The sequence below is a fragment of the Cupressus sempervirens genome, chromosome 1 (genome assembly GCF_028749045.1).
Source record: "Cupressus sempervirens isolate cs-2001-9-10 chromosome 1, ASM2874904v1, whole genome shotgun sequence".
NCBI lineage: Eukaryota > Viridiplantae > Streptophyta > Pinopsida > Cupressales > Cupressaceae > Cupressus > Cupressus sempervirens.
In genome coordinates, this window is record NC_143118.1 from 285,551,000 (window position 1) to 285,563,207 (window position 12,208).

The following is a 12,208-nucleotide window of genomic DNA, read 5'->3' on the forward strand; positions in this document are numbered from 1 at the left end:
GGTTTTATATTGGGCATTTTCCTTGGATTAGGAATGGTTATTCCTTGGTTTAGGAATGATTTATTGAGTTTGATCTTCTTGTGAGAGGCTTACATCCATGATTAGTTAAATGGTATGGTTTGGGTGTTGTTGTGGCTTCTTGTTGGGGTTTAATGGAGGAGATCATACTTGCACAATTTACATCTAGAGGTGTGTGTAGAAGGACATGATTCAAGTTATGATTTGCATGGTTTCTTTGGTCTTGGTTATCTTCTTGGATGTTCAATTTTGCCTGCATTGGATTTGAGATTGGTTGGAGATTGTGATCACTGGTTTGTGCTCATGTATGTCATGTGAGAGATGACATGGTTATTCCTTTATCTCTTTCCTCTGTTGGTTGTGGAGAACTTGGGAGAGCATTGGAGACTTGTTATGAGACTTGTTCTTGTAGAATATTAGTTTATGTATTGTGGATGTTCTTGATACTACATGGATTCACTTCTTTGAGATGTTGTGAGTGGATTGGTTATAGATTTGACATTATCTTTTGTAGTGGGAGCTTCTTAGTATATATGTGGCAGGTATTGCTCTTGAAGCTTGTGATTGCATGTTATAGATTGGATATGTCGGTGATATGAGAATCACTTGTTATACCTTTGAGGTATGGATAGTTGGATGAGTTTGACACTTGCTGTGGGTGCTATTTCAGCTATGGATATATTTTGACAACTATGGATACATGTGATTACCTTTGGATTAGGTAATTTGTGCTTGGAATTTTAGTTGGTACAAGATTTTATGATCTTCTAATGTGACAGGTTGGGTGGCTTTCTGTTTGGATGGCTTCTATGTATGTCCAATGGCAGTGGCATAATAGGAGGTGAGATCATTCATGTTCGAGATGTTGGATACTTTGATTTTTTTGCGGGTACCAGGATGGAGCACTTGGTGAATTTTGGTCCATGACGGTGGATGTGCTGGGAGGGATTGTTCCCTTGTTCATTTGTGTGGCTACGGATTGACCCTATGCAATGTATACAACAAGTGGGAGATTGTTGAGATAATGAGTGTTGCACACATTGCATAATATTGTTATATTTTATTATTTTATTTTATCATGTAATGTTTCACTTAGATGGACATGCAACATGTAAAGATTCCCATGGAATATTATTGATGAGTTGTATTGTAAAATTGTGATAATATTTCATGTAATTATTTAATATTGGGAAAAAGAATTAAATGCCCAATATTAAATGTGGGGTCAGTGGGTTAGGTAGTACATGGTTTTAGCACATGGTTTATGTAATACCACTTAGTGGTTTTGTGGGACTTGCTACTATATAAGCAACCACAAGGGTAGTTGTTGTAGAGTAAGAGTGAGAAGGGCAAGAGTCGAGTGGGACAAGGCTTGACAGGTTAGCCAAGGGAGCATTTGTGAAGGTTGAAAGCATGGCATGGGATGTGTGGATTCATGCTTGTTCGCATAGTTTGCTCGGTTTTGGCTATGGCCATAAAGGCTTCCATGGTTGTATGACAATGGTATTTTTTGCTGAATAATATATGGTGATGGATGCTTTTGGAGGCTGAGTTTTTTTCCCTCAATGAGGGTTTCCCAAGGTATATCTTGTGTCACAATTTTGTGGGTATGTTGTCTATTCTCTTGTATGTGGGTTTTAATTTCGTATTTATTTCAGATCTATTATGGGTTATGTGAAAATGGTTATATTCTTTATTGCCAAGTTTCCTTACAAGCATCTCTGAGGAGTTTTCACAAAGGATCTACTAGGAAAGGGGTGCCAAGTATTTAGATCTAATTTTTAGCTTTCTTTCTAATCATTGAAACTATTGTAAGCATTTGACATGGTATACTTGTAATAAATCCTTTAAATCCTCTAACAAAGTATCTCTCAAAAAGATATCAAAATTGTCTAGCGAGGTAGTCTTGACATGCTATTGTAATCCTAATAGATTATCTGTGTTCCTAGCAATATGCATTCTCAAAAGGAACTAATGTAATCTTTTAGTAGTGTAGTCTTTTACTTGAAATAAAAGACTAGTGAGCATATTACTCCCATCGTGGTTTTCACCCTCATATCATGGGTTTTCACACAAAAATATGTGTCAGTAATGTATTCATTTGTGTGTGATCTTGTATGGTTTTATTGTATATCTTTTATCATTACCTGAACAGTAATGGTGTTAGTGAAAAAGTATGTGCTTAATCTAGGTGTATTAATATTAAATTTTGTACATTTGGATGTACTAATTCATCCCTCCTCTTAGTATCAGTTGGGACCAACAATTGGTATCAAAGCCCAAACCCTAATAGAAACAAGCCTAAAAAACTTGAGGGTAGATCAAATAGAAGCTATGAAGTACAAGAAAAAATTCAAAGAGGCACTTGATACCATTGAATATCTAAAAGACAAGATGAGGGAGTCCATAGCCAAAAGAAAGACACTAATGAAGAAGATAAGAGAAAGCCAAGAGCTAATAAAGAATCTTGAAAAACAAAGTGGTTCTAAAGAATCAGAAGAATTGATCTTAGAACTCATGACCGAGAATGAAAAACTAACCAAGAGAGTCAAGGAAATGAAAAGGGAGCAAGAGCATGCAACTATAAGATTGAGTAAAGCACAATATGGGAAAGGAAATACCATCTTGGTAAGAGATAAAGCCTACAAAGAGCTCAAACTAGCCTAGAAAGCAAAAAAATGAGCTAAGGACTTGCTAAAAGAAAAATAAGATGAGATAGATGTCATGGAAGAAGAGCACAAGTACATCACACAAGAGAACAATGTCTTACAAGGACACTTCCATGATTAAAAAAAATGGTGAGAAGTTCTGAATGGAGAAGCCAAGTAGCTAGATGAGCAAGTTCATCAACTGGCTGATGAACTGAAGAAAATCAAGGAATAAAATGATTAGTTAAAAAATGCCAAAAAAAGCACCAAGAAGCTAGTGGAGCAGAAAAAGATTAGGAAGAAGACCACTGACACAATCAGTCCAAGATTCAAAGGAACTAACACAACTAAGGAAGGAGAGTCTTCAATAGAAAAATAGAAACTCCACATAGAACAACATGCCATTGAAGAAAGGTATGTCATCAAATAAACCTACTTTTTTTTTGTGGTAAAATAGGACACAAGTCAAATTTGTGTTGGCATAGGCAAGCTGCAACCAATATTCAAGATGCGTATAGAGGCCACTGCTATATCTGTCACTGGCTTGGACATAGTGCACATGAGTGCAAAGATCTTGCAAATGAAGTAAGAGCAGAAGGGTGATATTAGTGGATAATATTTTGAAATTTTCTAATTTTAAGAAATTTTGGCTAATAATTTAAGATTTAATGCAACCTAAATTGACATATTTTTACAAAATTTAGTTCTAAAATATCTACAATTATTAGCCAAATTTTATTGTAGCTCAATGCTATATCATGCATATTCATGGATTTATTGTAGATTTTTGGTTTGCAATTTTGGTATATAAACTTTAGTCTCACCATTGGAAGCCTTAGAGTGCCCGGATGAGGTCTGAATGTTAGGATAAACCACGGACAGAAATAAAAAACTACATGCAAATATAACCAATAACAAAAAAATAATAGAACACACAGAAATGAACACAAGGCACCAAGATTTAACGTGGTTCACCCAATCCCTGGGCTACGTCCACCAAACAACAAGTCCGATCTTATTACAATCCAGTGATTACAACCTGATTACAATCCGTAATCCCTTACAGCTCAATACCGCCGCAAGAACCAATTTCGTATCACCACACATAAAAAATACCCAACCCTAAGCCCTTTTTATACAAGTATTAAACCGCTTTAGGGTTATAACATGTTGGCCATATGTCGGCCATAATATGTCGGCTACCATGTCGGCTACTTCCAAAATTTTTTTTTTTCGAGACGATGCCCCGAACCCCACTATTTATGAAGTATGTACAGTACTTTCCTGATCAGTCACCACAATCTAACAATCTCCCACTTGGGGACTGATCAGGCTCCACACTAAACAACAATCTCCCACTTGGAGACTGACCCTGTAGCAATACAACTACCGCATGGGGCTCCCACTGGATCAAACCACCCTGGACTCTACTGTTCTTTTATTCACATTTAGTCTAAAAGACCAACTGAAGCTGAAGAGGAGTTCAGCTTCTCCCTTGTGACAACCTTTGTCAACATATCTGCTGGATTTTCATTGGTATGTATCTTCTCCAGCTTTAACTGTCCATCCTCCAAAACTAACCGAATGAAATGGTACCGCAACTGTATGTGTTTGGTCTTAGAATGCAGAGCTGAATTCTTAGCAAGATGAATGGCACTCTGACTATCTGTGAACAAATAATTATCCTTCTGAGGATGTCCCAATTCTTCCAAGAAGAACTGAAGCCATATCATCTCTTTGGTTGCCTCTGTAGCAGCAACATACTCTGCCTCTGTAGTGGAGAGAGCATTAATCTTCTGTAGCCTAGAAACCCAGCTCACGGCTGCCCCACCAACAGTAAAGACATAACCTGTAGTACTCCGCCTGGTATCAATATCTCCAGCCAAATCTGAGTCAACATAGCCCTGTAAATCAGTAGTAGAGCCCCCAAAGTGTAAACACTTATTAGATGTTCCTCTCAAATATCTGAGAATCCACTTGACAACATTCCAATGCTCAAATCTTGGATGACTCATATACCTGCTAACGACTCCCACTGCATGTGCAATATCTGGCCTAGTGCATACCATAGCATACATCAAACTTCCTACAGCTGAAGCATAGGGTACCTTGGACATCTTATCCTCCTCTTCCGGTGTCTTGGGACACATCTCCTTAGTCAATTTCAAATGACCAGGTAAAGGTGTGCTGACAGCTTTAGCATTCTCCATAGAGAAACATTGCAACACCTTCTCAACATAATCAGCTTGAGATAGCGTCAATGTTCTGTTCTTCCTATCTCTGCAAATCTTCATACCAAGGATTTGTTTTGCTGCCCCCAAATCCTTCATAGCAAATGCATGTGCTAATTGGCGTTTCAGCCCCTTAATATGATCCATGTTAGACCCAGCTATAAGCATATCATCAACATATAAACATAAAATAATGTAGCTATCATCATCCAACCTCTTAAAATAAACACAATAATCTGAATGACACCTATTATATCCATGCTCATGCATAAAACTGTCAAATTTCAGATACCATTGCCGAGGTGCTTGCTTCAGGCCATATAAACTTTTCTTCAATTTGCACACTAAGTTCTCCTTACCTTTGACCTCAAAACCCTGTGGCTGAGCCATATATATTTCTTCATCCAAATCACCATGAAGAAAGGCTGTTTTAACATCCATCTGCTCTAAATGCAAATCTTCAGTAGCCACAAGACTTAAAACAGTACGAATAGAAGTCATTTTAACAACAGGAGAAAATATCTCATCAAAATCAATTCCCTTTTTCTGTGCAAATCCTTTTACAACTAACCTGGCCTTAAATCTTTTCTTACCTCCTTCCTCTTCTTTCAACCTGTAAACCCATTTATTCTATAAAGCCTTTTTACCTGCAGGCAACTTGCACAAATCCCATGTCTTATTTTTCAGCAAAGAGTCCATTTCAACTTTCATTGCAGACTCCCACTGAATCTTAGTATCCACCTGCACAGCTTCATCATAACTTTCAGGTTCACCAGCATCAGTAAGTAAAATAGAATACAAAGAGGGAGAAAACCTTTGTGGAGGTCTAATTGGCCTTGTTGACCGTCTAACATTCATTGGTGTGTGTGGTATTTGTTGTTGCAGTTGTTGCACATCATGAGGAATGGCTGGAACATCAGCTTTTCGAGTATCAGCCAGCACTACATAATCATCTTCTTTCTTCTCATGTTGCTGCAACAGATCTTTGTACAACACTTTTTCATTGAATATGACATCCCGACTTCTTATAATTTTATGATTTTCAAAATCCCAAAGCCTATAGCCAAATTCATTAATGCCATATCCAACAAAGACACATTTCTTTGATTTCGCTTCTAGCTTGGTTCTATTTTCAGAGTCTATATGAGCAAAAGCTTCACAACCGAAGGTCTTGAGAAAAGAATAACTCACCTTCTTACCAGTCCATGCTTCCTCTGGAATACCACAACCCAAAGGAGTAGAGGGACCTCTATTAATCAAATATACTGCAGTATTGATAGCCTCCGCCCACATGTGTAAGGGCAACCCAACATGCAACCTCATGCTCCTTGCACGCTCCATTATAGTCCTGTTCATGCGTTCAGCCACTCCATTTTCCTGTGGAGTCCTTGGAACAGTTTTTTGTCTACGAATACCATTAGTGGAGCAATAATCTTCAAATTCATGACTGCAATACTCACCACCATTATCAGATCTGAGACATTTTAATTTCTTACCAGTCTCATTTTCAACCAAGCATTTCCATTTCTTAAAAGTTTGAAATACATCAGATTTCTGTCTAAGGAAATAAACCCATACTTTTCTAGTTGCGTCATCAATAAATGTAACATAATAATGAGATCCACCAAGGGAAGATACCTGAGCCGGTCCCCATACATCTGTATGCACAAGCTCTAATTTCTCCTTTTTGTTTTCCTTCCCTATCTTTACAAAACTCACTCTCTTTTGTTTTCCATACACACAACTTTCACAGAAATCCATATTCACACATTTTAGACCTGGTAAAACTTTCCTTGAATGAAGTACTTTCATACCTTTCTCACTCATGTGCCCAAGTCTATTGTGCCACAACGCTGTATCAGAATCTACAGCAGCTATTTGTTCTCCCTGCTCAACTGCAGTAATTGTTCCTGAATATTCATTTTTCTCTGAAACAATCAAAGTAGAAGGAACAATATGACCTGTACAAAGATATAAGGTGCCTACTTTCACACCTTTTGCTACTACAAGGGAACCTTTTGAAACCTTCCAATTTTTATCATTAAAAGTAATTACACAACCCTCATCACCGAGTTGCCCTGCTGAAATTAAATTCCTACTCAGCTTTGGAACATGTCTTACCTCATGTAGTAGCCAATGATTCCCATTCTGCAACTTAATCTTAATTTTTCCCTTTCCAACAATCTGACAGGGTTCATTATCCCCCAAATAAACAAGCCCAAAATCCCCTTGGACATAATCAATGAAATAACCTCTATGAGGTGTAGCATGAAAAGAAGCACCAGAATCTAAAACCCATGAATCATCAACACTCTCTAAAGACAGAAGCAAAGCATCCTCTTCGGATTTGTTACTTACCATATTTGCCTCTTTGTCTCCATCTGATTTATCTCCTTCATTTTTCTTTCGAGTCCAGCAATCTTTCTTTTTGTGCCCTGGTTTCCCACAGTACCAACAATCATTTGGTCCTCTCGATTGAGACCTCCTCCCCTTTGACTTTCCTCTTGATTTCCCACAATTTTCAGAGTTACTTCCTCTTTCAGTCGTTCTGCCCCTGCTTTGTGCATTTAAAGCACTTCCTGATGTAGATCCACCTGAGGATTTTCTACGAGTTTCCTCACTTAAAATAACACTGATCACATCATCATATTTTAGGGTACTAGATCCAGGAACAGAATTACTCACCGCCATTACCAAGCCATTCCAACTTTCAGGCAAAGAACACAAAATCAAGAGAGCCCTAATTTCTTCATCAAAATTGATACCCACAGAAGATAATTGACTAGTAATAGTATTAAACTCATTTAAATGATCTGCAACAGATCCACCTTCTGCCATTTTCATATTAAATAAATGCTTCATGAGAAATACCTTATTTGAAGCGGAGGGCTTTTCATAAAGTGTCGCTAGGGTTTTCATCAAATCTTCTGTTGTCTTTGCTTTTGTAATATTAAATGCCACCGATGGTGCCAAGCATAACCGAATGCTTTCGAGTGCCTTTCTGTCCAAAAGATCCCATTCAGCCTCTGACATAGTTCCCTGATTCTTGGCTTTTCCTTCCAACGGCTTCCATAAATCCTTCTGATATAAATAGTCTTCCATTTGCATCTTCCATAATTGGAAGTTCTGCCCATTAAACCTATCAACCCTCAGCTTACCATCATCTGCCATTGCTCCCACTCAACCGTGAGACTCCCACTTAACCGTGAGACTTTCCTGCAGAGGATAACTGAGAAACAACTAGGCTCTGATACCACTTGTTAGGATAAACCACGGACAGAAATAAAAAACTACATGCAAATATAACCAATAACAAAAAAATAATAGAACACACAGAAATGAACAAAAGGCACCAAGATTTAACGTGGTTCACCCAATCCCTGGGCTACATCCACCAAACAGCAAGTCCGATCTTATTACAATCCAGTGATTACAACCTGATTACAATCCGTAATCCCTTACAGCTCAATACCGCCGCAAGAACCAATTTTGTATCACCACACATAAAAAATACCCAACCCTAAGCCCTTTTTATACAAGTATTAAACCGCTTTAGGGTTATAACATGTCGGCCATATGTCGGCCATAATATGTCGGCTACCATGTCGGCTACCATGTCGGCTACTTCCAAATTTTTTTTTTTCGGGATGCCCCGAACCCCACTATTTATGAAGTATGTATAGTACTTTCCTGATTAGTCACCACAATCTAACACTGAAAACTTGATGGATGGGTGCTTGTGTAGATTTGAGCTTGTAGATTAGGAGATGGGTTTTTTGAAAAGTAGTTATAATAGCCAATTAGAGCAAAGGTTCATGAGTTATGGTCTTCCAAAGTTGGGCTTGTTGACAATTGGCTAATGAAGATATGTAATTGTTGTCATTTATGGCAACACATGATGTACATGCTTACAAGAAGCCTCAGAAATAAAGATACTTAGCTTTTGGTACTCAGAAATTGTCTAAGTATGAATTTGGTATACACCAGTGTATTGTTTTATTTGTAACTTGTTGCTGATGTCATATTATGACTAGCAAAGTTAGATGGAGATCATATACATGTTAATGATGACATGTATAACCTCAAAATTCAGTATAGAATATACAGAAAAGAGATATTCATATTTTACTAATGTAACAAGACAATGAAATTAAAGGAAAGGAATTATTTTGTTTACAAAATGATTACTTTTTGAATTAGGGCCGACATCCTAGATGTTTACTCTAAGTTGGAAAAGTGTATTATGGTCTTAGCTGACCTAGAAGCAAGTTTGTGTAAAAGCATGGTATTTATGCAAAGGACATCTTGCGAATTCAAGTGCGTTATCTTGAAAGTTATGGTATGTTGTGTTGAGCAATTGTATGCAAAATTTTGTGAAAGTGATCTATGTGAAGTTTTGTAAAGCTATTTTGTGATCCGAGATTGAGCTAAAGATTAAAGATCAAATATAGTACCTATATTCCAAAAGTTTGATTACTTGTTTGGGCAGTGAGCTCTTCTTGTAATTGGAAGTGCATGTTTGGGCAGTGGGCTCATCTTGCATCTACTATACTACAACTCCTAACAAGGTTGGAATCTCCTAACATGGATTCAAAGTCTCCTAATAGGGACTCTCTATACTAAATTTGCTCATTGACTCCTAACAAGGTCCATCCTCTAACAAATAACTTATATATCAATATATTATCTAGTGGGTATCATCCCCACTAGGGTTTTCCCTTGGCCAGGGTTTCCCTAGTTAACAAAATATGGTATTATGAGTTATCTTTGTGCATGGTTACTATTATTGTTTAGCACTACTTTATTAATTTTTTATGTATGGTTTAAAGTAACAAATAATATCCAGTTGGTGACTAAAGTTTGTAGATTCATCACCCCCTCATTAATTCCTATTTCTAGCAATTGGTATCAGAGCACAATTACTCTCACTAGCACATTTGGCCTCTATTTTTGATGAGAGGCCAAATTGGCCTATGAACTACTATTTTTTGTTTATGCTCCCATGTATGTCAAAATACCCATGAACATGGGATGTCAAAATAGCCATGAAAAAGGGATGTCAAAATAGCCACGAACATGGGATTATATTTGAAAAAAGAAAAGAAAGTTGAAACACATTTTTCATTGTTTGCAGGATTCATTGTTCATGGGAGGAGGCAAGTCCGCATATAGAGGTTGGTTTGCATATAAAGGAGGTAAGATTTTTTTGAGGTAATGCATTGCAATGCATGAAAAAGTTGAGACCCAATTTGTATACTTAGAATCACACATTCTTTAAAATCCCTACATAGAAACCCCATAGGCAGCTAATTTAGGTGATTTATTTTTTGAATTATGCTTATTTTATACATATGGAATATCTTTTCTCTTAGCGCAAAACCCTCTAATTTTTCTATAGGACCACAAGTGTATTTTTTGGTAGGGGATCCCTAAAGATAGACCCAAACACATATTGAGAAAGAATGGGTTACCCATCGCTAAAGCAGAATCCCCACAAAATTGTTCTTCTCAAACACGACAAGGGTAATTCCCAAAATAACTTGAGAGTATTCCTTTGAAGATTGACTAGCAAACCTTTAATCTAGGGTAACCTGAGAGCATTCCAATGTAATATTTTGCATGATTTCAATTTGTTAGATTGTGATGACTGATCAGGAAAGTACTATACATACTTCATAATTATAATTTTTTTTTTGGGTACTATTCACCATTTGTAGATTCACCACTAAAGTTATGGCTAATTATGGCTGACATGTTATAACCCTAAAGCAGTTTAATACTTGTATAAAAGGGTTTAGGGTTGGGTATTTTCATTATGTTGTGATACGAAATTACTTTTTGTGGCGGTATTGAGCTGTAAGGGATTACAGATTGTAATCAGGTTGTAATCACTGGATTGTAATAAGATCAGACTTGCTGTTTGGTGGACGTAGCCCAGGGATTGGGTGAACCATGTTAAATCTTGGTGCCTTGTGTTCATTTCTGTGTAATCTATTATTTATTGTTATTGGTTATATTTGCATGTAGTTTTTATTTCTATCTGTGGTTTATCCTAACAAGTGGTATCAGAGCGAGGTTGTCTTTCACTTATCCTCTACAAGAAAGTCTCACAGTTAAGTGGGAGTCTCACGGTTGAGTGGGAGTGATGGAAGATGAGGGTTGACAGGTTTAATGGGTAGAACTTTCAGTTATGGAAGATGCAAATGGAAGACTATCTATATCAAAAGGATTTATGGAAGCCGTTGGAAGGCAAAGTCAAGAATCAGGGCACTATGTCAGAGGCTGAATGGGATCTTTTGGATAGAAAGGCACTCAAAAGCATTCGGTTATGCTTGGAACCATCAGTGGCATTTAATATTACAAAAGCAAAGATGACAGAAGATTTGATGAAAACCCTAGTGACACTGTATGAAAATCCCTCCACTTCAAACAAGGTATTTCTCATGAAGTGTTTATTTAATATGAAAATGGCAAAAGGTGGATTTGTTGTAGATCATTTAAATGAGTTTAATACTATTACTAGTCAGTTATTTTCTGTGGGTATTAATTTTGATGAAGAAATTAGGGCTCTCTTGATTTTGTGTTCTTTGCTTGAAAGCTGGAATGGCTTGGTAATGGCAGTGAGTAATTCTATTCCTGGATCTAGTACCCTAAAATATGATGATGTGATCAATGTTGTTTTGAGTGAGGAAACTTGTAGGAAATCCTCAGGTGGATCTACATCAGGAAGTGCTTTGAATGCACAAAGTAGGGGCAGAACGACTGAGAGAGGAAGTAACTCTAAAAATTGTGGGAAATTAAGAGGAAAGTCAAAGGGGAGGAGGTCTCAATCGAGAGGACCAAATGATTGCTGGTACTGTGGAAAATCAGGGCACAAAAAGAAAGATTGTTGGAATTGAAAGAAAAATGAAGGAGATAAATCAGATGGAGATAAGGAGCCAAATGTGGCAAGTAACAAATCTGAAGAGGATGCTTTGCTTCTATCTTTAGAAAGTGTTGATGATTCATGGGTTTTAGATTCTGGTACTTCATTTCATGCTACACCTCATAGAGGTTATTTCATTGATTATGTCCAAGGGGATTTTGGGCTTGTTTATTTGGGGGATAATGAACCCTGTCAAATTTTTGGAAAGAGAAAAATTAAGATTAAGTTGTAGAATGGGAATCATTGGCTACTACATGAGGTAAGACATGTTCCAAGGCTGAGTAGGAATTTAATTTCAGTAGGGCAACTTGGTGATGAGGGTTGTGTAGTTACTTTTAATGATAAAAATTGGAAGGTTTCAAAAGGTTCCCTTGTAGTAGCAAAAT